The sequence below is a fragment of the Ranitomeya imitator genome, chromosome 9 (assembly GCF_032444005.1).
Source record: "Ranitomeya imitator isolate aRanImi1 chromosome 9, aRanImi1.pri, whole genome shotgun sequence".
Lineage (NCBI taxonomy): Eukaryota > Metazoa > Chordata > Amphibia > Anura > Dendrobatidae > Ranitomeya > Ranitomeya imitator.
In genome coordinates this window covers 80,450,038-80,474,053 of record NC_091290.1, presented here as the reverse complement: position 1 = coordinate 80,474,053, position 24,016 = coordinate 80,450,038, and the positions used below count along the sequence as shown (strand labels likewise).

The following is a 24,016-nucleotide window of genomic DNA, read 5'->3' as shown; positions in this document are numbered from 1 at the left end:
GCAGACGTCTCAAGCAGATACAAAATCTTTAATATCATTATGCATAGATGGCCACTAAAAAAGTCTAGCAATGGTTTTCCATGTAGCAGTAACCAAAGAATGACCACTTAAGATGGAATCATGAAATTCTTGTAATACCCGCAATCTTAGCTACACAGGCACAAATAGTTTGGACTCTGGGGAAGTGAAAGGGGCAAACAACTGCACTTTACAAATCTCCTCTTCCAATTCCAATGTTACCATAGAAACCACAATGCCCTGAGGAATAATGGAGGATCGAGGAGAAAATGAATAGAGACTACGAGATAATGCATCAACTTTCACATTCTTAGACCCTGGCCTGAATGTAATAGAAAAATTAAACTGAGAGAAAAACAAGGATCATCTGGCCTGTCTAGGAGTTAACCTTTTAGCTGATACAATATAAGCTAAATTCTCTCTTGTTTGGTTTATGTACTGTGTGACTTTACTTTAGTAAACTTTAGTTTTTCTATACTTGAAGTTGTGCGGTGTAATCAAGTCCTACGTGTCTCTTTCCTTGTCCACATGCTCAGCTGCCACAGAACCCCGTTCTCTGCCCTCCCCTAGTTTGGGTAGGCCCGGGTCCCCCTCTGCGGTTTAAAGGGTCCGTATTTTGTCCCCGGGGGACGCACGCCCCATGCCTTCTGAGGTTGGTCGGCTTGGGGGCGTCTATGGGCTGGGCCGTATTGGCGGCCGCAGCTGACCGTGACAACACCCTTCTGCTGACAAGATAAACCCCAAGAAAGAGATTTCCTAAACAGAAAAAGCACATTTCTCTAATTTAGCAAACAAAGAGTTCTCCCTCAATCTCTCTAACACAGTAACAGAACACAAATATGTTTCTGGTGAGTGTCCAAAGCTGGCGATAATATTAGAATGTCATTGAGGTAAAACACAACATATCTTCCAATACAAGCAGAGAAAATATAATTCATACAATTTTTAAACACTGCAGGTGCATTAGATAATCAAAAGGGCAAAACAAGGTTTTCAAAAGGACCCTGAGATGTTAAAAACACCATTTTCCACTCATCCCCCTTCCGAATGCATATCAAATTGTAAGCCCTCAGAAGCTCATTATATAAGTCGAGGATGAGTGGAAGTGGATATTTTTTAACCATAAATCCAGCAGGTATAGGGGAGTAGGAAGGACGGATATGACAATAGTCGTGGCCGAGTGGTTAGGGTGATGGACTAGAAATCCATCGGGGTTTCCCCGTGCAGGTTCAAATCCTGCAGACTACGAATATGTTCCTATAGTGTTTGTCTGAGTAGTCGTGGCCGAGTGGTTAAGGCGATGGACTAGAAATCCATTGGGGTTTCCCCGCGCAGGTTCAAATCCTGCCGACTACGAATATGTTTCTATAGTTTCGGGCAGTGAGAATCTGGAATTGCTTGCCTGAGGAGGTGGTGATGGCGAACTCAGTCGAGGGGTTCAAGAGAGGCCTGGATGTCTTCCTGGAGCAGAACAATGTTGTATCATACAATTATTAGGTTCTGTAGAAGGACGTAGATCTGGGGATTTATTATGATGGAATATAGGCTGAACTGGATGGACAAATGTCTTTTTTCGGCCTTACTAACTATGTTACTATGTAATATAGTAAACTTTCGTTAATTTATTCTTTTATTGCTGTTCGTTCATGCCCCGACAAATTGTAATGGCGAGCTTTTGGCAATTTGCCTCTAGGAGTAATATCAACAGCACTATCATAGGGATGATGGGTAGGTAGTATCTCTGACTCTTTTTCCAAGAACACATCTCCAAAGTCTTTCAGGTACCTTGGAAGACCTTTCTGAATAGCAAAACATATTTTTATTTTTTTTCGACATTTCTTGTATTGATTGGGGCTCCATTTCACAATCTTGTTCTGACACCAATCAATAACAGGATTTTGAATCTGCAACCATGGAAACCCCAGTACCAACCTAGCAGGTAAATTATCCAACACAAAACATAAGATGGATTCAGAGTGGAGTGCTCCCACATGGAGAATGAAATCCACCATAGCTCTCTTGACCAAATTGTGAGCTAACGGTGTCTTGTCAAGGGTGATGACTTAAATAGGTCTTTCTAAACTAACTGTCCCTGACCCTAACTTCAGAACCAGTCCAAAATCAATAAAGTTAGCAGCAGACCCACAATCAATGAACGCCAATGTTGATAACACATTGTTCTCGAAGGATAACATCGTATTTATCAGTACTTTATTAGAGGAAGAAAAAGGTATCTGGGTGTCTTGGTGACCTCCTTGGCAGTCACCTAGACTCAGACGTTCTCCTCATGGTTTGATAGCTTGAGGACGAGTTGGGCAGTTCTTAAGAAAATGTGCAGAGAGACCACAGTATAGACAGAGTCTGAGATCTTGTCTCTGTCTTCTTTCCACAACACGAAGACTGGCAACTCTAGCCTCGGCTAAATGGACCTGCTCTTGGCAAGTATAATGAACAGCTTTCTGTTCACCATGTCTCTCAGATTCTGCTTTTCATTCGTTTGGCCTGAGTCATGACCTACTGTACATCAGAGAAAAAGGGGGCGTCATGAAGGACCAAAGCATCCTTAATGGATTTGGAAAGTCCCTTTCAGAACTGGCACCTGAGAGCAGCATCATTCCATAGAACTTCAGGGGACCACTTCTGGAACTCAGTACAATAGTCCTCAGCTGTCTAACCCCCTTGTGCCAAATTCATGATCTTCGCCTTAGCAATCTGGATTCTGTCAGGTTTGTCATATATCAGACCTAAGCTGTCAAAAAAGGCATCAACAGAAAACCATTCTGGGGTTTGTGGGGACAAATAAAATGCCCAGGTCTGAGGACCCATCGCAGTAGGAACATGATTGAATAATCATGATTGAATAACTACCGCAGGGAAAAAAGTAACCTACAGCTCTCCCTGAATACCATGAACTGGTCTTTCACTACCGAAAATTTATCAGGGAGGGATAGCACAGGTTCTGGAGAGACCAAGTGTACTTCGGAGGGTACTGATGTCACAGCCGCTGCCGACAGTGGGGGGCTATGGGTGTCTTCATCAATTTATTTATTTGACTCTGCAACTGATATTGCAATGACTCCAGACTCTAGCAATCTTTAGCCAGATCCTGAGTCACCCGCATCAAATTCAACACCTGGTCACAAAGCGTGTGAACAAGATCTATACTTGAAAAAAAGAAAACGTATTTGCCAGATGTAATGTAACGCTAGTCACTTCTCACGCCCAAGCCGTGAGTCAGAATAGTCAAGGAGTCCAAGGTCTAAAACCAGGAGAGTATGTCATAAACAAAAGGAAAAAACAGAAGTGTGGTCAGGAAACATTCCGAGGTCAGAATACCAGGAGAATAATGGATCAGAGCAGAAGGGGTTAAACAGATGGATGGTCAGAGTGAAGTCTAAGTTCAGTTTCACGGGTGTGTCAGAGGCTGCAGACCGTCGCACTGCATCTGACTGCAGAAGGTCTCAGCAGTTTTCTTTGCAGACTTCCTCCTGGTCCTTCTGACTCTTGGACCCAGTGGCAACCTTCCTTCTACTCTAAATGACACACCCGGGACCGGGTGTTAATAACTCCCAGCTTGCTGCTGGAAGTTGCCAGAGATATTTCAATTTCCATTTCCCTGTTGAGGCTTGGAGCTATAGCAGTTGGCTGTCTTCCTCATTGGTGTTTGGAGAATGCCTGTGTTGCTCTCTGAGTCTACACAAGCTAAGTGTTCCCCTAGTTTGTGTACCACATTTGTCTATATTTATAGTGGGGATTTACTAGTGCTCATCTTATCCTTTCCTATGCAGGGCTGCTAGGGGCAGGCAGGAATTAGATATCCCGCTCCATGATAGGTGCAGAATCTATATAGGGACATTAGGGGAGACAGGGTTAGATCTGCCTAGGGGTCTCCAGTTCCCCTTCCTTAGTGTTGGGTTCCCTTCCTCTTATCTCTTCGTGTTGCACTTAGTCTTTCCTAGGCTGTGTGTGACAGTCAGGCAACAAAAGATCAAGCATACAGAACTCAAGGCACAAGGAGCACAGACCTCACTAGCTGAATGTAGGTCTGGCAGAGGTCTGCCAGAAACAGCTCAGTTAAGTAGCATGGCAATCACCTGGGATAATGAACATTTGGAGAAATCTGATGCCTCCCAGTCTCAGATTGGATAGTCGAGATGTCAATCAGCACACTGACAGCTCAGCACGCCCCTGTACCAGAAAGGTTGGCTGAGCTGTCAGTCAAAGTACTGACAGCTTCAGCATGCCCCTGTAACAGATTAGACGGACGAGTTGGGAGTAACTGCATCCCATTCACACTGAGGGCTGGAACTGTGAGATCTACAACTTGAAAAAAATGTTCAACCTGTGATATAGATCTAGAGTTTGCCTCTTCAGAAGATTTTAATTAGTGAAAAATATAGCATGCAGAAAATTGGTAATGTTTCTCTCCAATAGGAGTTTAAAGAGAGCCTGTCAAGTCCCCAAATGCTATTAGCCTGCAGAAATAGGGTTACTCTGCATGTTAATTACATTCCAATGCTGTCCGGCCACCATATTGAAAGCATGGATACTGGGAAGAAAATAAATTATCTCTATTTCTCCTTGGAGCTGCTGGCTTTCAGTCACAGAGACGTGCCCAGGAAAGCTTCAGTCACTGCTCACAGCACTGTCAGCAGCAGCTGTTGGGACTCACTGGAACTTTGCTTGATGGCTTGCTCTTCACAGATTCGCTGCATAATGCACTGTCAATCAAAGTGCCAGGGTGTGCCCATAGTCATAGCTCACCGGGTACTGAGCAGAGACTCTGGGCACGTCTTTATGACTGAAAGGTGATAGCTCCTGGCAAGTATAAATTTAATTTCTTTCCGGTAACTGCACTTTCATCAAGGTGGCTGAACAGCATTGTAACACAATTAACCTGCATATCAAATCTTTTTTTGCAGGTTGATAGCATTTAGAGACATGATAGGTTCCCTTTAAGTGCAACATGACCCAAGCCTAATAATTCTTAGAAGCCCTGAAGTCTGAATCACTATGCCACAAATTTGTTTCACATTTGGAACATGCTGTTATTCTTTCTGGAAAGCTTGAGCATGCCAGGATATTGAAGAGCTGCATGCATTAATTTAACGTTTTTTTTTGCAAGAAAAAAGCTCAGATTACCCATTGACTCCCATTATACCCGTTACTCGATACGAGCATCTGAGCATTACCACTTCAGTGCAAGTAACGAGCAACCGAGCATTTTAGTGCTTGCTCATCTCTAGTTATGACGCAATCGATCAAATGCATCTCAGTCCTGCTTCGACTTAAAGGAGTGACAATAAAAGAGTCAAAATCAACAATAAATTAGAGTTTACAAGAAAAAAATGTTAAGAAATATTCTTTCCTGTATAATGACTTGTATGTAAGGCAAAGTTTAAAAAGAATTTAAAAAAATAATAATTTAAGGAAACCAAATTTGAAAATGTTGTTAAAAAATTGGAAATTTCAGCGTACTTTATAAAGGAAGCAAGAACTACCAAAAATGTATTAAAAGAGGGCCTCAGATACACCCTGTATTACACATAAAGGAGGGCCTTATACACATTCTGTTCAAATTGTTATGTAGTGGTGCTCCTAGACTCATAAAGGCTATGCACTAAGTACAAAGCTTGCCAAAAGGCACAACCAGGGTCATCCACACACTATTGAAGGCACCAATTGTCTCATTCAAATATTGTGAACGAAGGGTAGTTGTGGTGCTCTTACTCTCATAAAGGCTCAGTACACAGTGCAAAGCCCTGACAAAATTATAAGCAGGCTCCCCTTGCCCATCCACAGTCACAGCAGGTACATCCGAACTATAAGACACATCCACATCTTACTCCAAAATTTGAAGAAAAATGTCCAGAAAAAAACTTTACAGCACTTTTTTGTAGTGTTATATGACACCGAAATGTACCACAGAGCACATAATACTGTATCGATGAGTAATTGAATTCAGAAAAATATTTCAACACTTTTTTGGAGTGCTATATAACACAGAAATGTGCCATAAAGCACTTAATATTCTATGGATGAAAGTATAGTCAATCCCCCCCCCCAAAAAAAATGTGGTCATGTGCAGCAGATATATATTTAGCAATGGATTGGAAAGCCTTCAGCCCTGCCTAGAGACTGTATTTTGCCACTCTCCCTGCTCCTGCAACTGTCCATCCCTAGACTGAATGCAGATAGTGATACAAACAGCAAAGTACAGATTTATCCCTTAGAAGTTCGGTTAGGCTACGTTCACATTTGCGTTGTTGGGCGCAGCGTCGGCGACGCATACCGACGCATGCGTCATGCGCCCCTATCTTTAACATGGGGGGCGCATGGACATGCGCCGGTATGAATTGTACTGCGTTTTACGACGCATGCATCATATAGACGCACAAGACAGGGCGCAGAGGACGCTACTTGTAGCGTTTTCCCTGCGCCGAAATTCCAGATCTGTAGGATCTTATAACAACGCATGCGTCGCAAAACGCTGCGTTGTGTACATGCGTTGTTGGTTGCGTCGCGTCGCCAACGCTGTGCCCAACAACGCAAATGTGAACGTAGCCTTAGTATGATGGCTCAGCTTCAGCACCAGTATCAATGCTACAGGACTCTGATGTGTTCATCTGTGCACACACAGCCCTGGATAAACTCTCTCTCCCTCCAATGGAACTGTCCCTGAGCTATACAATGGCGTTAGTGAGCTGAGCGCGGCAGTGCCTGTTCTTTTCTAACCTCTCATGATGTCATACGGTCTGTCAATCACTATGACTATGACATTACAGTGACTGACAGGCATTCTTATTAGCTGTGTAAAAACATGTGAGACAGGGATTTGAGTTTCCAATTCGAGCAGCGGCTAATGCTCGCTGAGTGCTGAGCACATCCAAGCACCCAGATATTCGAGTGATATTCCCTCATCCGAGCACGTTCCCTCATCCCTAGTTATATCTGATACAAGCCACCAATAGGGACTTATAGTGATGGACACGTATCCTTTTATTATGCTAGAAATCTTTAAAATAACTTTATGACTTTCTTTTCATTGGCTGTAAGCCATAATCAACATTAACAGAAATAAACACTTAAAATAGATCACTATGTTTGTAATGACTCTATCTAATATATGGGTTTTACTTTTTGTATTGAAGAACTGAAATAAATTAACTTGATGATATTCTAATTTTTTTTAGAAACACCTGTATGTAGTATATTTTGGCTTGCATTTTTTTTTTAAATAAATTTGGGTTATTGTTGATATGATGCAAATAAGACTTGCTATAAGGATTGTGGCCGTAGGTTTTTAACATATGTGTATAAGTAAAAGTTATCAGTAAGTTATATTGTATTACTTATTATTTTTTGTAATTTTGTTTGCAATATTATTAATATCATTATCAATAAGAGTAAAGCTGCAAAACCGTATTTTTTTTATTAATAATTTTATGTATTGCAGGAAACACAATATGTGACTTGTATTGTTCAAGATTATTGTACTTGTTTTATTATGTATACCCCTCCTCACATGTAAAGCGCCATGGAATAAATGGCCCAATAATAATAAATAATAATAATAATAACAATGCCAAGGGCTCCTTTAATATTGTCATTTTAATGTTTCTGGCATCTTCAGCTACAGAGAAGCATAGTTTACAGTGCTCGTAATGTAGTCAGTACCGCAACATAAGCCTGATGCCCCATTAGTAATCATATACTTTAATATTTCTCAGGATTCACCTAAAACCACATCTGTTTGTTGTTATCACGCCTCCATTATGAACAGAAGCATTATTAACAGAGAATTACATATAAGTAACTCATTAGGGTATGTGCTCACATTACGTATTTGCTGCATATATTTCAGCATCAGGAACGTGTCTTTTGGCAGTAAAAATGTTGCATAAAGAAATACACATTCTTTTCCATTTATTAGAATGGGTGAAAAAACGGTGAAAGAACTGACATGCTGTCGATAAGAAACTGCTTCAAATCTGCAACGAAAAAAACAAGCAATGTGCATGAGATTTCAGAAATCTCATTCACTTTGCTGGAGCAGCAAAAATTTAGGCAAAGCCAAAATTCAGGGAAAATGTGGCAAACATGCAATGTGTGAATACACTTTTAAATTTTAATGCAAATGTTAAATTTTTTAATATTTACAACTTTTTAAATGTTTTTTTACTTGATAATTTTGAAACTAAAATGGTAAAATAATCAGATGTGGGATTGGAAGTTCAAATCAGCATTGTTTTGAGCCTTTAGGAAGTCAGAAATGTGAGAAACTAATAATAAAAAATGTCAATTCAAAAAAAATGTGGATTGGTGTAGAACAGTGTCACTTACCTGTGCAGGTGATGCAGATACTGGAGTGCGAGGCACGGCATATTCCTTATGACAGATATCCACAGCACAATATCGCTGCCTTTCTAACTTCTTCTGAAAACTCAGAAAGGTACAAGAAGCCGGGGAAAAAATCTGCTCATGGCTTTAGGGTGTACAATTAAGAATGATTTTCACTCTGCCTTTTGCTTGGTTTAACAAAACTAATGTTTACTCATTTACAGCTCAGTAAAATGATAATGTGCCTAATGAAAGACGAGTCTACTGACAGGCACGTTTATTGCCCTTCATTAGCAGCGGTGCTTAATTTAATATAGATCTGAATAGACATTAGGGAGCCTGCAGGAGGTTAAACGGTGAAAAATATAAGAAATTAAATCACAGATTATTGAATTTGCTGTTTGGTTTCAGTGACACCTAACAGACACATCCCATTAGGCATGTAACACCAGACACAGAATCGTCTCACAATTCAGGTATGATCATCAACATCAATAATTCAATAGAACCCAAAATCCAACCTGTATTCTAGGATTATTTGTAGCTATTTCTATTTTCCTATGGAATGAAAATTATAAGAATACATAGCTGTTACTCAAGGAAGTTCTCGCGGTGGAATTATTGGGGTTTATTTATGTTATGCTGTTCTCGCATGGACTTTCTTCCAAAATCACAGGAACTTAGACGTACCGTATTTAAGTTAATAGGGTTAGTCAGGAATTGTAAATCAAAGAGATTTGAAGATTTTCTCTTTAAGCTTGTTGGGCATCTAAGAAGGCATCGGGAGTGGACTCAGTATTTAGATTCTGCTGTCATGAGGCTTTGATCACTACTATTGACCAAAAAGTACAACATTTGTTCCCCAGCAGTCTTATTTACTTTGCAGCGGTGATTACTTGTCACTTGGCACTAGCCAATCACTAGCCTTAGGTTACGCCTGTATGTATGGCACAAGGTCATTGAGGTCAGTAATTGACTGCAGTGGTCACAAGAATGCATGGCAAGTAATCACTGCAGTAAAGTATACAGACATTGTCAGGGACCACTAAAGCAGCGCTACTAAAGCAGCGGGGAGGAAAGAAATTGTGGCTGACATAAATATAAATTTGTATGGAGTACCAGTCTACCATATAAAATAAAGCAATGGAAAAGAAAAAATTGGACTATATTATGAAAAAAAGAGAACAAATATAACAGCAATAAAAAACAATAAGAAACATGTTAATATATCTCAGACTACGATAATAAATAAGAACAAACCCAAACCTCCAAACTAAGTAATGGGTACAGATGTGAAGTTGGAAGATGCAAAAATAAAAAATGCCCCCAATAATGACAATAATGTAATACAATGAAAATAATATTAGAAGAATGGGTATGTAATAAATACGATGCTTCAGAGCCTCAAAGAACGGATGAGAGAATAAGAAAAGAAGAAACCGCTAGGTATGTGCAGTGGTAACAGCGATATTGGTCAAGATAGAAATACCATGCATGGTAGAAAAAGAGAGAAAAAAATCTGTAAAAATAAGTAACATCAACCCTTAGGCGAAAAAAGATAAGCAAATTTAATCAACCATATCTGGAGACAAGGAGGAGGTGGAGATAGAGATCAAATTTAAGAGGAGGTGGACAGAGACTTCAAATTTAGGAGGAGGTGGACAGGGAGGTCAAATTTAGGAGGAGGTGGACAGCAACTTCAAATTTAGGAGGAGGTGGACAGCAACTTCAAATTTAGGAGGAGGTGGACAGGGAGGTCAAATTTAGGAGGAGGTGGACAGGGAGGTCAAATTTAGGAGGAGGTGGACAGGGAGGTCAAATTTAGGAGGAGATGGACAGGGAGGTCAAATTTAGGAGGAGGTGGACAGAGACTTAAAATTTAGGAGGAGGTGGACAGAGAGGCCCTGTTTTGCCTATGGCTATTTCCTATCTTTATCCAAACATTTTATAAAAAATTTTTTAACAAACACAAACAGATAATAAAGAGGAGTGGGAGGGGGAAGAAAAAATGGAATAAGGGGGAGGATAAAAGTAGATTTTTGCCTTGCTTTATTCGGGTGGAAAATCAATTAGTAAAAGATAGAAAGTGAATGAAGGAAAAAAGGGAAAGGAAATAAGGAGATAAGTAGCCGTGTCATGTAAGGTTTACAGGACAAGAGGAAATTATAAACAATAACTTAACTTTACAGTAATAGGTATAATGCGAAGGTCAAGTGGTAAATATTTTACGATACATGTTTAATCCAAGGCTTCCATCTTTTATAAAAAAGAGGCATAATAGTTGTTCACTTTTGCATGACTTGTTTCATGAGTTATGCAACGTAACCTTATCTGTGATATCAGAGATAGTTGGAATAGGAGGTTCTTTCCAGAAAGTCGCAATGGCATTTTTTCAACAAGAAAAATATGAATAACAATAGGCTTTTATGTCTGGTACATTGTGTGCAGATGAAACAATAGGACGGCCATTTGTGGTATCAAAACTATGTTCTGCTCAGTTATTTGGTTGATCAGATTAGAGATTTCTCTCCAAAAAGAATGTGCATTTGGGATTTCCCAAAACATGTATAGTAAGTTGCCTTTGAGGCTGAAACTCCTCCAACAAATTGGGGATTTGTCGGGGAAGGCTTTGTTGAAATTTGTGGGGGTGAAATACTATTTGGAGATGATTTTGTAGAAAGATTCATTAAAGATGCACAAATATTTGATGAGTGAGTTGATTTGATGTAGATCTGCCATTGTTCTAGAGTGTAACATTTCTTCAAATCCTTCTCCCAGTTAGCTAGATCTTGATTTAAATAGTCATAGACATGTTTGGTTTTCCAGAGAAAGTTATTTTTAGTGTTACACACCATCAACTAACTGCGTCTGTCACCAAAGATTTATGTTGGAGAAGATTATTCATTTCTTAATAGGTATAAAAGTGATTCTTGCAAAGGAGTAAAGTTGATTCTTTGTATTCCAGCAATCCGGGATTTTTTGTTTAGATATGAGTTCTACAAATTTCAATGAGACATTTTTAATTTGTTCATATTTTCCTTTTTTTTTTTTTGCTATACCCGCCCGCCAGCATTAACTGTTGCATTAAATGTAGGTTGTAATGGGGTTTTCTGTCTTGACCAATATCGCTGTTGCCTGTACACATCTCTAGCGGTTTCGTCTTTTCTTATTCTTTCATCATCCCTGTTAGACTCTGAAACATTTATTACACACTGGTTTTTACATACATACAATACATTTTTAAATTATATTACATTACTGTTATTAGAGATATTGTATTGCTTGAGAATGTGCTGGAGGAATTATGGTCAAAGAGGTAATCATCTTCACATATTCTGGGAATGTCCCAAACTTTCTATATGTAGGAAAGATGTGTCTTTACTATTGAATAAAATAAATGAGTCTCCCGTCAAAATTTCTCCCCATTTGGCTCTCCATTTTCTGGAAGCTGATGACCTCCCTCAAAAAATTAGACAAGTTTCTTTGCATATTTTTTCTGTCATAAAAACTTGTATAGAATCTATTTCTGACATAATTGATATTATGTTCTCCCATAACTCCTTTGAAATGTCCTTAGCTTTAAAGAATAACTCTCTACCTAAATATAATTCCAAATTAAATAAATGAAAGCCTCTTTATTTCATGTCTTATTACTTTGCCAGAATACTCTGAATCTATACTTTATTTTATGTTGTTTTTGCATCTGGTATGTTAATTGTTGTGGTGCAACTATGTTAAGATGATCTCCATTTCCCTTCATTTCCCTTCTCTCCTTTTCCTCCTTAACCCCTTTCCTTTTTTCCTTTGCTTTGTTACCTTCCTTTCCCTTCATTGCTTTCCTGACCCATTATCCCCTATACTATAGAAATTCCACAATAAAAAGAATTTTGAAGAGAATGTAGTTTATTCTTGCTCATTATTTCAGGCTGCAATATGTTATCACATTTGGTTTTTCACTGTTTTTTACCACTGTGTTATATTTGTTCTCTTTTTTTTTAATATTAAAGTATCATATTTTTGGATGTGCGGCTTTTGCATAGACTTTTTACAGTAAAGCAATGGAGAACTTATGAAATATTGTATTATATATATATATATATATATATATATATATATATATATATATATATATATATACGGTATATATATATATATTTTCTTTTGGCATTTTTTTAAAACCTAATCAACCCCTTTAAGGATTGCTCCATGATTTCCAACTACATGATTTTTTAATACTGACACTATTGTGCCTTAATTTACAGTGAGAAGACAAGAAAGGGTCATTTTTAAATTGATGGAGGGGTGTATTATAACTAGAGTGGAGTGAATATGGTTGGCATCAGTTGCCGAATCTGAATTTGCCATATTCGTGCCATATTGGTAGCCTATTCGTGTCGAATTTATGTTTGATGATCGGTTCCGAACTTATTCGGCCATTTCTACTCCCATTGATTCCAATGACATTCGGCTGTGTTCGGCAAATATTGCAAATATAATATTCGCCGCCGATCGTAATCGGAACCGAATTTTGAAAAATTTGATCAACTCTAATTACACCTATATCTTGTTCTTTATAGGTCTTTAATGAACTCAATGAATTAATGGGCAATCCCTTTCATGCCTTTTAGTTTGGCCTTATGCACCTGGGTATCACCCAGAGGAGTAGGCTCTGAGATATCCATTACGTATGAACATTACTATTGTTTACCGTGCTCAGGAATGACACAAGTATTTCTACCATCGTAGCATGCTTATATCATTTTGAATGTCTTTTTAGGTATTTGCATTGTTTGCAGGAGAGAACTAATTGAGGTATCACGTGCGGGATTCTGCACTTGTTAGGATACGTATGGGTAAGTGTATGACGTTAATTTGATTTTGCATAAATACAATAGATCATGCTTTACCTGTCACTTTCACATCAATCAACGTTATATAATGCATGTATTCATGGGTCTAATTGAATTATTATTTGCTTTTGAAGCTGGAAAACACCCTTTATAATCTGCATTATTATTCCATATGGATGATTTATTGGTTGGGCATATGTGTTAAATGCTCCCTGTTGTCTGTATCATGTTTTCTAATTACATTTAAAGGGACAGTAAACTTTATATGTGATTTGCCAAGTAATGCATAAGTGGTATATAATTTCAGAACGTGAAAAAGCCATATTTAACAGGTGTCGTTTTTTTCATTTTGCTAGTTTGAGTACGAGACGTAACGTATGAAACCCACTTGGCAACATTTGGGGAGATTGGTTGTCCTGCTGTTACTCCTTATCATAGGGCCATTGAGCAGAAGCTCCACCAATATTACACCCCTCAACATTAAGATTTCAGCACCAGAAATTGTAAACCACAGGATGGATACACATGTTACCGATCTGCAAAGAATGAAAAATGGAAATAAAATATTTGTGAAGCATATTGATGTATTCAGTATTGAGTATGATGAGTGCCACTTGCAGAAATCCCCCACTTACAGCCTTGGCTGCCATCCATGAGGTTATTAACCCTTTCCTGACATGGCCAATTTCCGTTGTTGCTTTTTTCATATGCTTCTTCCAAGAGCCATGACTTTTTTATTTTCCTGTCCACATAGACATAAGAGAGCGTTTATTTGGGACGACTAAATGTACTTTTGAATGACACTATTTATTTTACCACATAGTGCGCATAGTGTACTGGTAAGTTGTAAAAAAAACAAACAAATGCAGTGAAATTATGATCCCACTTTTTTCACGTTTTACTAGCTTTATTTTTTATGAGAAAATAGGAGGTGATTTGAACTTTTATGTTTCTTTGTTTCATTTTTTTTAAAGTTTTTCTTGTTACTTTTCACTGTATTTATTACTGTTTCCTTTTAAGCTCAGCCACAAGCTGTGTTTCATATGAGCTCCGTAATGACTGACACAGAGGTCTTCAATAGACCCCCTGCTGTCATAACAACCCCTTGGCACCCTGAAATCCCATGAAGGGGTGCCAATCGGCACATAGAATAACGCGCCCCCATGCCGGTGTGCAGTTAATGCTGCTGTCCTATGCTGTCCACCAGACTCTAACAGCTACACCAGCATTTTTGTTTAAGGAAAATCAAATTGAATTATTATTAAAGGGATTGTCCATTACTCGGACGACCCCTTCTGAACTCCTATGTTTGCTGCCAGTAAAATAATGACAGTTAGGCTGGAGTTACACCAGCATATGGCATCCGATGCGACATGCTAGTGACCCTTGGCTCCTGCTCTGCTGCGGTCATGAGCTAAGGGTCATGCTAGACTGCGGCGACCCAATAAAACTCACCAGCACGTCAACCCACCCACAACTAATACATATACAAATAAGACAAGTACACTAATTTATGGGTGAAGGTCGGTCACAGCTTTATTAATTAATTTTGTTTTAACCATTAGAAAGGCACTTCAATTTATTAACCGCGCTCATCGCCAAATGCCCTGTTGCATATTCATAGCCAAGTCAGCCCACGAGCCGTAAACATGTGTCCTTTCTTTCATTTACTGCCGCTGTGACTTGAAATTCTAGAAAAATAACACCTATATTAACAATCATATACGGTAAATACAATAAACAAAGGGAGGGAGGGTTGGTTCCAAGCACCTCCGGGACCCGAAGAGGGGGAAGAGGAGAAAGGCTCAGTGCCCCATTATAAACACCAGGAACGTGCTGTACTAGCCACTTCCAATTTTCATTGGCCTAGCAGTTTTATTACCGCCCCCTTTACCTAGGTGTGGGTGGGAAGGAACAGGAGCGTGGTTATCGTAACAGTATGGGAGGGAGGCACTGCAGTCAAAGGCACTTTCCTTATTCAGTACACTGCCTGTCACTATGCTCCGAGCCTCTCGCACAGGGAGAATCGGAGCACAGCTGCGGAGGAGGCTGAGAAAGTAATTTCTCCATCTCCTCTGCTGCCGGCATTGGCGTATATCACATGCACTCCGATGATATCTGAGTGCTGTGCGTTGTGTCACTCGCACCAATAGACTTCTAGAGTTCTGAGTGAGCCGAGACTTGGCCGAGCGTTGGTGCCAATCTCAGCATACTGTGATTGTTCTGGCATGCCGATTCGGCGTGATAAAATAATCACAGATCTGAGCTGCCCCATAGAGTAACACCATAACTAAGGCTTATCGCTGAAACACATAGGTTTCTCATATGTGCATCCTCTTTACCATTATCCACACTGGTTGTCTACAATTTTAAATGGTTTTAATAAAAAGTTGTTTTTATCCCTCCATTGGGACTATTTTTTCATCGCAGGAGAACTTTCTTTCATTTTTTCATTTATCGACTGAGTCAGACTAGGACTGCTCTGCGCAGATGATATTCATGAACAAGGTGCAAGGCATTTCGGTGAGCTGACTGTTCCTATTTCCCTTTTCCGTTTTTATAGAGCAACATTGGGCCAAGTGATACGCCATATTTTCTCACCTAGCACTCGGCCGTGTTGTACGGTAGTGTGACTTCGGCCTTATGCTCCCCTCCAGTGCTCGCGCCATTCCAGTAGTGTTGGCACTTCAAAGGCTCATGTGACATTGTTATGCCATCCCTTTGGCAAAAAGCATGGTACTGAGCATGCACAGAAAAGACATCACATGGGAAAAAAACGGATACTTGTTGTATCTGGGAAAATCACCACTAGAAGACATACAAGAAAAATTGAGGTGTATAAGAGGCCTTAGTGTGGGCCCCTGGAGTTAGCACTACTGGTGGCTCTCGGCGTCCCAGATTATAATAATTATCCTAGGGATAATAACGCAGACCACTAAAACTTATGGGGAAAAAGTAGCAGCACTATGTAATGAGCATGGCATTATAGATGTGTATTTGGAGCCTGGGATGGGACATACATAGGGAGAAACATGCCTGATAAGTTTTTCCCAGGCAGAGGGAGCTGCCTGACCCAACGCATGCCTTTTAAAAATTCTGATACTTCATTTCCTCGTCCCTCCTAATAATAGCAGCATTTCCATTGAGGACAACATTGTTTGCTTTCCTTTCTATGCGTATGCGAAGGTTTGCATTGGTTAATATCACATTCATCCTATGGTGATGGAAGCTCCATACCACTAGATCTTGCTCTGCATGCATTTCCTGCAGATCCAATCCATGCATATCTCTTTTATTGTTTCCCACAAAGAAAAACACATGTAATCTCCATAAAATAATTTGATGCCTATTTCTCATGCTGCCCCTCATGCATTTTGTATAGATTTCTGTATTTCATTCCTGGATATTCTGCTGATGTTCTCAGTTTTATTTTAATATTAATGTCGGAAGCAACTTTATTGTGCAGATGGAGAGATGGAAATTATATAAATCTCGTCGTATAATTTATTCTGGAAACAAACTATCCATTTAATGTGTTCCCATCAGAATCAGATATTTAAAGGGATAGTCTTGCCACAATAATGTGATTAATTGGGTTGTTTGGTTTAGAAAACCTAATTAAAAATTAGCTAATAAGGAATTGTGAGGTGGAAGAGAGAAGGTGCTCCGATCCTCAATGTATTATCTACTCTGCAATTATGTCGTTATTATAACCAACTATGGTCTTTGTAAAAATAAAATGTCTAATCCTGGCGAACTTGTACCCGGACTAGTCCACGGTTGCCATCGCTCATCCCTACTGGCATATTGCGCACAGCAGCATAATGCCTGTGAACTTATCATAAGCCGGACAGAGTGTTAGTAATGCAATATAGAGGTAATTACCCTGGACAGGTTCCTTATATTTCTGTAAGTGATCACGTATACAGAAGAGCCATATTCATAGAGCCTGTATGTAGACAAATCAAGTCTCTACAACTCTGTAGCATGGAGCCATTGGCAGTATAGACCTCAATATTCGTTATACCGCAGACGGACAAACAGGTGTTCAGCAGTCAGCTATCTCCACCGATCCCCCAACACCCAACACTTGGATCATCTGAGCACTCATGTGTCCTTTAAGAGAGAGCCACAACCAGACTCCCTTTGGGTCTCCCCAAAAAAGAAAAAGGATCAGTCATCGGATATCCAACAGGCTAGATCATTCACTTCCCAACATCATCAGTCAGGATAGAGAGTTAGTACCCTTCTATATACATTATTTGGAAACCTTATCCTGCCGATATCAGCAGGTTTGACCAACTTTAGTTGAGGTTTACATGGTCTACACCATTGGTCTTCAACCTGTGGCGTTTCACCTGTTGAGAAACTATAACTGCCAGCATGCCCTGACATTGGTATACTTGATATACATGAAGTTGAGTTTCCCAACAGCTAAACAGCCACAAGTTAGAGACCACTGGTCTAAAAACATTGCTGCAGGATCCTCTGACCTAATAATCAAGTATTTAGCAGTGCCCCTGCTTCTCTGGAGGCTCCAAAGTGAGACTTTATTAAAATATCATGACAATTTAATTCTTCCTTACAAGTAAACCTCCAGCATCACCCATTCTAGAAATTATATTGGTATACCATTGGCATTATGGAAAGGGTTAAAATATATCTTAATTAGCACCCCCCTCCTTCAAGAATTTCAGTTCTTACTATGGTGCTATATTATTTGATCTGACTACTCCTATTGGAATGACTTGAAGAGGAAGAGTTTACATTCCTAACTTGGGTTGTCCGACCTGTACTAATAATCGTACTTTGTGCATTCATGCAAGTGGGCACAGATGGCATAAGACTGTGATTGTGAAAGTAACTTACACAAGACTGGCTGACATAAGCAAGAAAGGTGGAGAAGGAACCAGAGGGAAAGGCAAGGTCTGTGTATAGGTGTCTATAGCTGTAGCTTGGCGATCAAAGACAGCTCCTTATTCTATTAGAACATGGCTGTCCACAGCCACAACTTTCTGTCCACATCTGAATTAATCTCAGCCTAACTTGTGGTTTCATCACTAACAACATCATACAGATCAATAAACGGAGATTGGGTCAAGATTTGTGGGTGTAATGTGGAGCCAAAAACGTGTCATTATTAGGCTAAGTCACATATGCCATTTTTTGCAGCATGTTTTTGAGCAAAACACAGAAAAGGAGGATACAAAATCTTGAAGACGTATCAATGTCTTCTTTTTGATATTCCTTTTTTACATTTTTTAAATTTCTGTGTTTGGTTAAAATAACGGCTTGTGTCACTCCAGCCTTATCCTATGAAGCCAGCCCCAGGGGTTAGCTGAGCCCCTGAAGTGCCAGAACAGCAGAAACCCACACAAGTGACACCATATTGGAAACTTTACTGCTTAAAGCGAACCTGTCAGCAAGGTTTTGCTAACTAAACTACAGACATTGTCAGGATAGCAGTGTTAAACTGATTAAAATGATACCTGGGGTGAAGAAATCCATCTTGTGGTTCTTGTGTAATCAGTGTTCGGCTGCCGTCACACTAGTAGTATTTGGTCAGTATTTTATGTCAGTATTTGTAAGCCAAAACCAGGAGTGGAACAAATAGAGGAAAAGTATAATAGAAACATATGCACCACTTCTGTATTATCACCCACTCCTGGTTTGGGCTTCCAAATACTGATGAGAAATACTGACCAAATACTGCTAGTGTGATGGCAGCCTTAGAAGTTTGCTGGTAATGATATTCCCATGCTCCGGGGTGGGACTGTAGGGTGAGTCTGTAGGTTCCTTAGCAAAATCTTGCTGACAAATGCACTTTAAAGATTTTGTCTGGGTTTGTAGTGAGTATTTTGAATCTACAGGTGCCTCACAGAAAATTAACACATTGGGAAGTGGAAATAGAACATTTCAGTGGTATAATATATTATTTTTTTATTTTCTTATGATTTGTTAGTTACTCAAGGGTTAAAAGGTGAATCTGGATTCTTCAATTTCTCCAGAATGTTTTGATGCCCCATTTGTAGTTAGAAACTACTTTTAGGCCTCACGTCAGGGCTGTAAGGGCAGGAGTGCTATTTGCCTTTTGAAGCACAGATTTTGCTGGGATAGTTTGTGGGCGACATTTGCGGAGCTCCTAAGGTGTCAGAATAGCAGAAAAATCTCAAGAGTGACCCTAATGTAAACATTTCCCCTCTCAATCAATTCATCTATGGCTGCAGTAACTATTTTGAAACATCCATGCCATGCTTTATTCTGGAGAATTCCAAATATGGCAAATATACTAGTTTAGAACCCAAATGTTGCACCCCTATACAGTGAAGTGCCCTCATATATTGTAGCGCCCCTATAGATTGTGCCAGCTTGTGCTTCTGGTAACATGCACCCTGCAAATTGTTAATTGGGCTCTCCCCACTACAATAATGCTAAAAATGTGGCTGCTTACAGTGGTTTAGGCATAATGGGGCTCAGAAGGAGGGGGGCATTTGGATTTGGGATCACAGAGTTCACTGGATTTTTTGAGGGGTGTGAGAGATGTGTCGCTTTTCCAGAGTCTTTGTTCTACCAGTAACATAGGAACCCCTAAACTTACAGTGACAGATAATGCACCTAAGTATGGGCTGGTTTTGTGCCAGATGTCTTAGGATTTTTATTGGTAATATTTTGGGGTACATAATATTATTCAATCGCTTTCAGTATAAAGCTATAATCACATTCTTGTGTTCTACATTGAGCACTTATGTTGGAGTTTCCATGTAAATCCCACAAAAATCACACTTGTACGCTAAAAAGACACCTAAAATCACTATTGGAACACAGACCAGTCTGAAATGAGTCCATCTGCCTCATAAGTGAGTGGTTCCATCAGTAGTTTTGTCTGAATCGTGGTTTTGGGGATTTACATGGAAAACTGATGTAAGCGCTCAATGGAGAGCACAGGATAAATGTGAGCTGAGCCTTGTTCTGATTTTTGGGAGGTAGAATGAACAAAAAAGCAACAATACCAGAACAATTCTTATTTTTATTTTTGCGTGGTTGGCTGTACATTATAAATGATAAGACAGCTTTATTCTTCTGGATAGTACGATTACATCAATACCAGGTTTATATTGGATTTTTATGCCTGCTGCTATTACACATTAAAAATGCTTTTTATAAAAAAATATATATATTTTGTCGCTATATTCTGAAAGCTGTAACAATGATTGGCACCTGCAATTATAGTCGCGGAGGGTCCATCCTGTCAAAGGGGGTCTTTTAACCTGCACTAACAAGTTTGTAGCGCTTCACCAGGAGGAGAGTTGGAAATGCTTTGTATATTAGCAAGTGTATATTAGTAAGTGCCACAAACTCATTCCCCTACACATTTGGTAAAATAATGAGAAAGTTGAAAACCCTTTTAAAACTAAAAAGTAGCCCCAATTTTGTATCTCATTTTATTATTAACCCCTTCATGACCTTGGGATTTTCCGTTTGTCCGTGTTCGTTTTTTGCTCCCCTCCTTCCCCGAGCGATAACTTTTTTATTTTTCTGTCAATATGGCCATGTGAGGGCTTATTTTTTGCAAACCGAGTTGTACTTTTGAACGACATCATTGGTTTTACCATGTCGTGTACCAGAAAACAGGAAATAAATTCAAAGTGTGGTGAAATTGCCAAAAAAGTGCAATCCCACACTTGTTTTTTGTTTGGCTTTTTTACTAGGTTCACTAAATGCTAAAACTGACCTGCCATTATGATTCTCCAGGTCATTACGAGTTCATAGACACCAAACATGTCTAGGTTCTCTTTTATCTAAGTAGTGAAAAAAAATTCCAAACTTTCCTAAAAAAAAAAAAATTGCACCATTTTCCGATACCCGTAGCGTCTCCATTTTTCATGATCTGTGGTTGGTTGAGGGCTTATTTTTTGCTTTCCAAGCTGATGTTTTTATTGATACTACTTTTGTGCAGATATGTTCTTTTGATCGCCCGTTATTGCATTTTAATGCAATGTCGTGGCGACCAAAAAAACGTAATTCTGGCGTTTCAAATTTTTTTCTTGGTACGCTGTTTAGCGATCAGGTTAATGCTTTTTTTATTGATAGATTGGGCGATTCTGAACGCGGCGATACTAAATATGTGTATGTTTGATTTTTTTAATTGTTTTATTTTGAATGGGGCAAAAAGGGGGTGATTTAAACTTTTGTATTTTTTTATTTTTTTCACTTGTTTTTACTTTTGCCATGCTTCAATAGCCTCCATGGGAGGCTAGAAGCTGGCACAACTCGATCGGCTCAGCTACATAGCAGCGATCTGATGATCGCTGCTATGTGGCTGAATTGCAGGTTTGCTATGAGCGCCGACCACAGGGTGGTGCTCGGAGCAAACCGACATCAGTAACCATAGAGGTCTCAAGGACCTCTATGGTTACTATGCAGACGCATCGCTCACCCCCGATCATGTGACGGCTCAGCGATGCACTCATTTCCGGCCCGATGGCAGGAAGCGCCAGTTAAATTCCGCTGTCAGCGTTTGACAGCAGCATTTAACTAGTTAATAGCAGTGAGTGAATCGCGATTTCACCCGCTGCTATTGCGCGCACATGTCAGCTGTTCAAAACAGCTGACATGTCCCGGCTTTGATGCGGGCTCACCGCTGGAGCCCACATCAAAGAGGGGGTTCTGACCTCGGACGCACTATCCCGTCCGAGGTCAGAATGGGGTTAATGAAAACCACTTTGAATTTCTCAGTAGACTTATTAAATATATTATTTTATCCTAAAGTCTAGTGTAAACCTCTTAGGTCTTGACGCAAATTCTGTATCTAGGGCCATTACTAGTGATGAGCGAATATACTTGTTACTCGAGATTTCCCGAGCACGCTCGGGGGTCCTCCGAGTATTTGTTAGTAGGGTTGAGCGAAACGGATGGGACAAATTCAAAAATCACCGACTTTCGGCAAAGTCGAGTTTCATGAAACCCGACCCGATCCTAGTGTGGGATCGGCCATGAGGTCGCCGATCTGCGCGCAAAAGTCGCATTTCATATGACGCTTTCAGTGCCATTTTTCAGCCAATGAGGGAGGACGCAGAGTGTGGGCAGCGTGATGACATAGATCTCGGTCCCCACCATTTTAGAGAAGGGCATGACAGCGATTGGCTTGCTTTCTGCGGCGTCACAGGGGCTAAAAAGGGGCATGCACGCCGACCGCCATCTTACTTCTGCCGATCTTAGCATAGGGAGAGGTTGCCGCAGCTTCATCAGAAGAAGGGATATAGTTAGGGAGGGAATATTAACCCCCAAACTGCTTGTGCTGTAGCGATTTCCACTGTCCAACACCACCATTTGTTTGCAGGGACAGTGGAGGCTACATTTTTGTGCATCAGCTCTGTAGCTTATTAGGCTGCTTTATAAGGCTCCCTGATAGCTGCATTGCTGTTTGTACGCCGCTGTGCAAACCAACTGCTTTTTTAAAAGCAAAAATCCTGTTGTTCCTTTCTGCACAGTTACCTTGTTTATTTGTCCACACTTTTGTGTGCAGCAGTCCATTTTATTTCTGCCATACTTGTCCTGAGATCATTGTAGGGAGATTGAAATTGTACTACAGTCCTTGTATTTTTTCATATATCTTCCAGCCACTTTCTGCCACTGCATCGATTCAAAGTGACAGGAGACAGCATTTGTCCAGTATGGTTACAAACTATTTTTCCTCTCTTATCGATGTTCTCCCTCACAGGTCATTCCCTTTTGATTACTGGGCAGCTAAAATAGACACCTGGTCTGAATTGGCAGAATATGCATTACAGGAGCTCGCTTGCCCTGCTTCTAGTGTGCTATCAGAAAGAGTCCTCAGTGCTGCTGGTTAAATACTGACCGAAAAGAGGACACGTCTGGCTACCCAGAATGTTGATGATCTAACCTTCATTAAAATGAACCAATCATGGATTTCAAATTATTTTGCCCCATCTTCTCCTGCTGACACGTAGCTTGCCTGAAAAATGTCTTGCTTTTGGCCTCCTCATACTGACTTCTCCAATTCTGCCATTTGCAGCTGCTGAATGTCCACGATAGGCCATTTTTATACCTCCCTAAATGGGCTGACTCCCCCAACAGGGCCGTGGTCACCACCTGGCGCAAGCACCCGTGCGAGTGCCGTTTGCCTGGACAGGTAGGTGCGCCCACTCTTGGGCAACGGCACTGGCACAGGGTCCCTCATAGTACAATGAAGTGTCTCTGACGGTGGTGGTGCACAACCAACGTCAGACACACCGTCGTAATATGAGGTGCCAGTACCGCCGCCCACGAGAGAGTGTTCCCCCCAGCTCGAACAGTGCTCTACCACTTGCAATACTTACCTCTCCCTGCTCCACCACTGTGTAGTCTGTGCTGTTAAATCCTTCAATGGCACTGCCAATACAAATTGGTTGAAATGCTAGATGATAGTTAAAATATACAGGGGCCCTACCTGCGCCTACTACCACTGTCTGCTACTCAGCAGAGGAGCCCACTCCAGTACCTAGCTATGCCGCCTGCTTAGTCTTGTTACCAATTTTGAACTACCAATTTTAGCCTACTTTTGTATTTGGGCCTACTAACCGTGTCTGCGCCACTCATTACAGTTGTCCTCCAACTGAACAAGGCTAGGCCGCCTGTTTAGTCCTGTTACCAATTTTGAACTGCATTTAGCCAACTTTTTTGTTTTGGGCTGTAAGACTCATGCTGGTGTGGTAGATGGAGGCAGGTATATCTCGCCCAGGTGTTTGTCCTATGTGAATTAGGCCACTCAGTATCTTCAGGGTGCTAATGGGTTAATGATTGCAGGA

The 24,016-nt window shown here is 40.2% G+C and overlaps 2 non-coding genes across 2 annotated transcripts; both read left to right on the top strand.

Annotated features, from left to right (window-relative positions):
- Positions 1–1,184: 1,184 nt before the first annotated feature.
- TRNAS-AGA (transfer RNA serine (anticodon AGA)) lies at positions 1,185–1,266 on the top strand. The gene has a single exon. It is a non-coding gene; the product is annotated as a tRNA-Ser (tRNA).
- Positions 1,267–1,292: 26 nt separating this feature from the next.
- TRNAS-AGA (transfer RNA serine (anticodon AGA)) lies at positions 1,293–1,374 on the top strand. Its single transcript has one exon. It is a non-coding gene; the product is annotated as a tRNA-Ser (tRNA).
- The last annotated feature ends 22,642 nt before the right edge of the window (positions 1,375–24,016 follow it).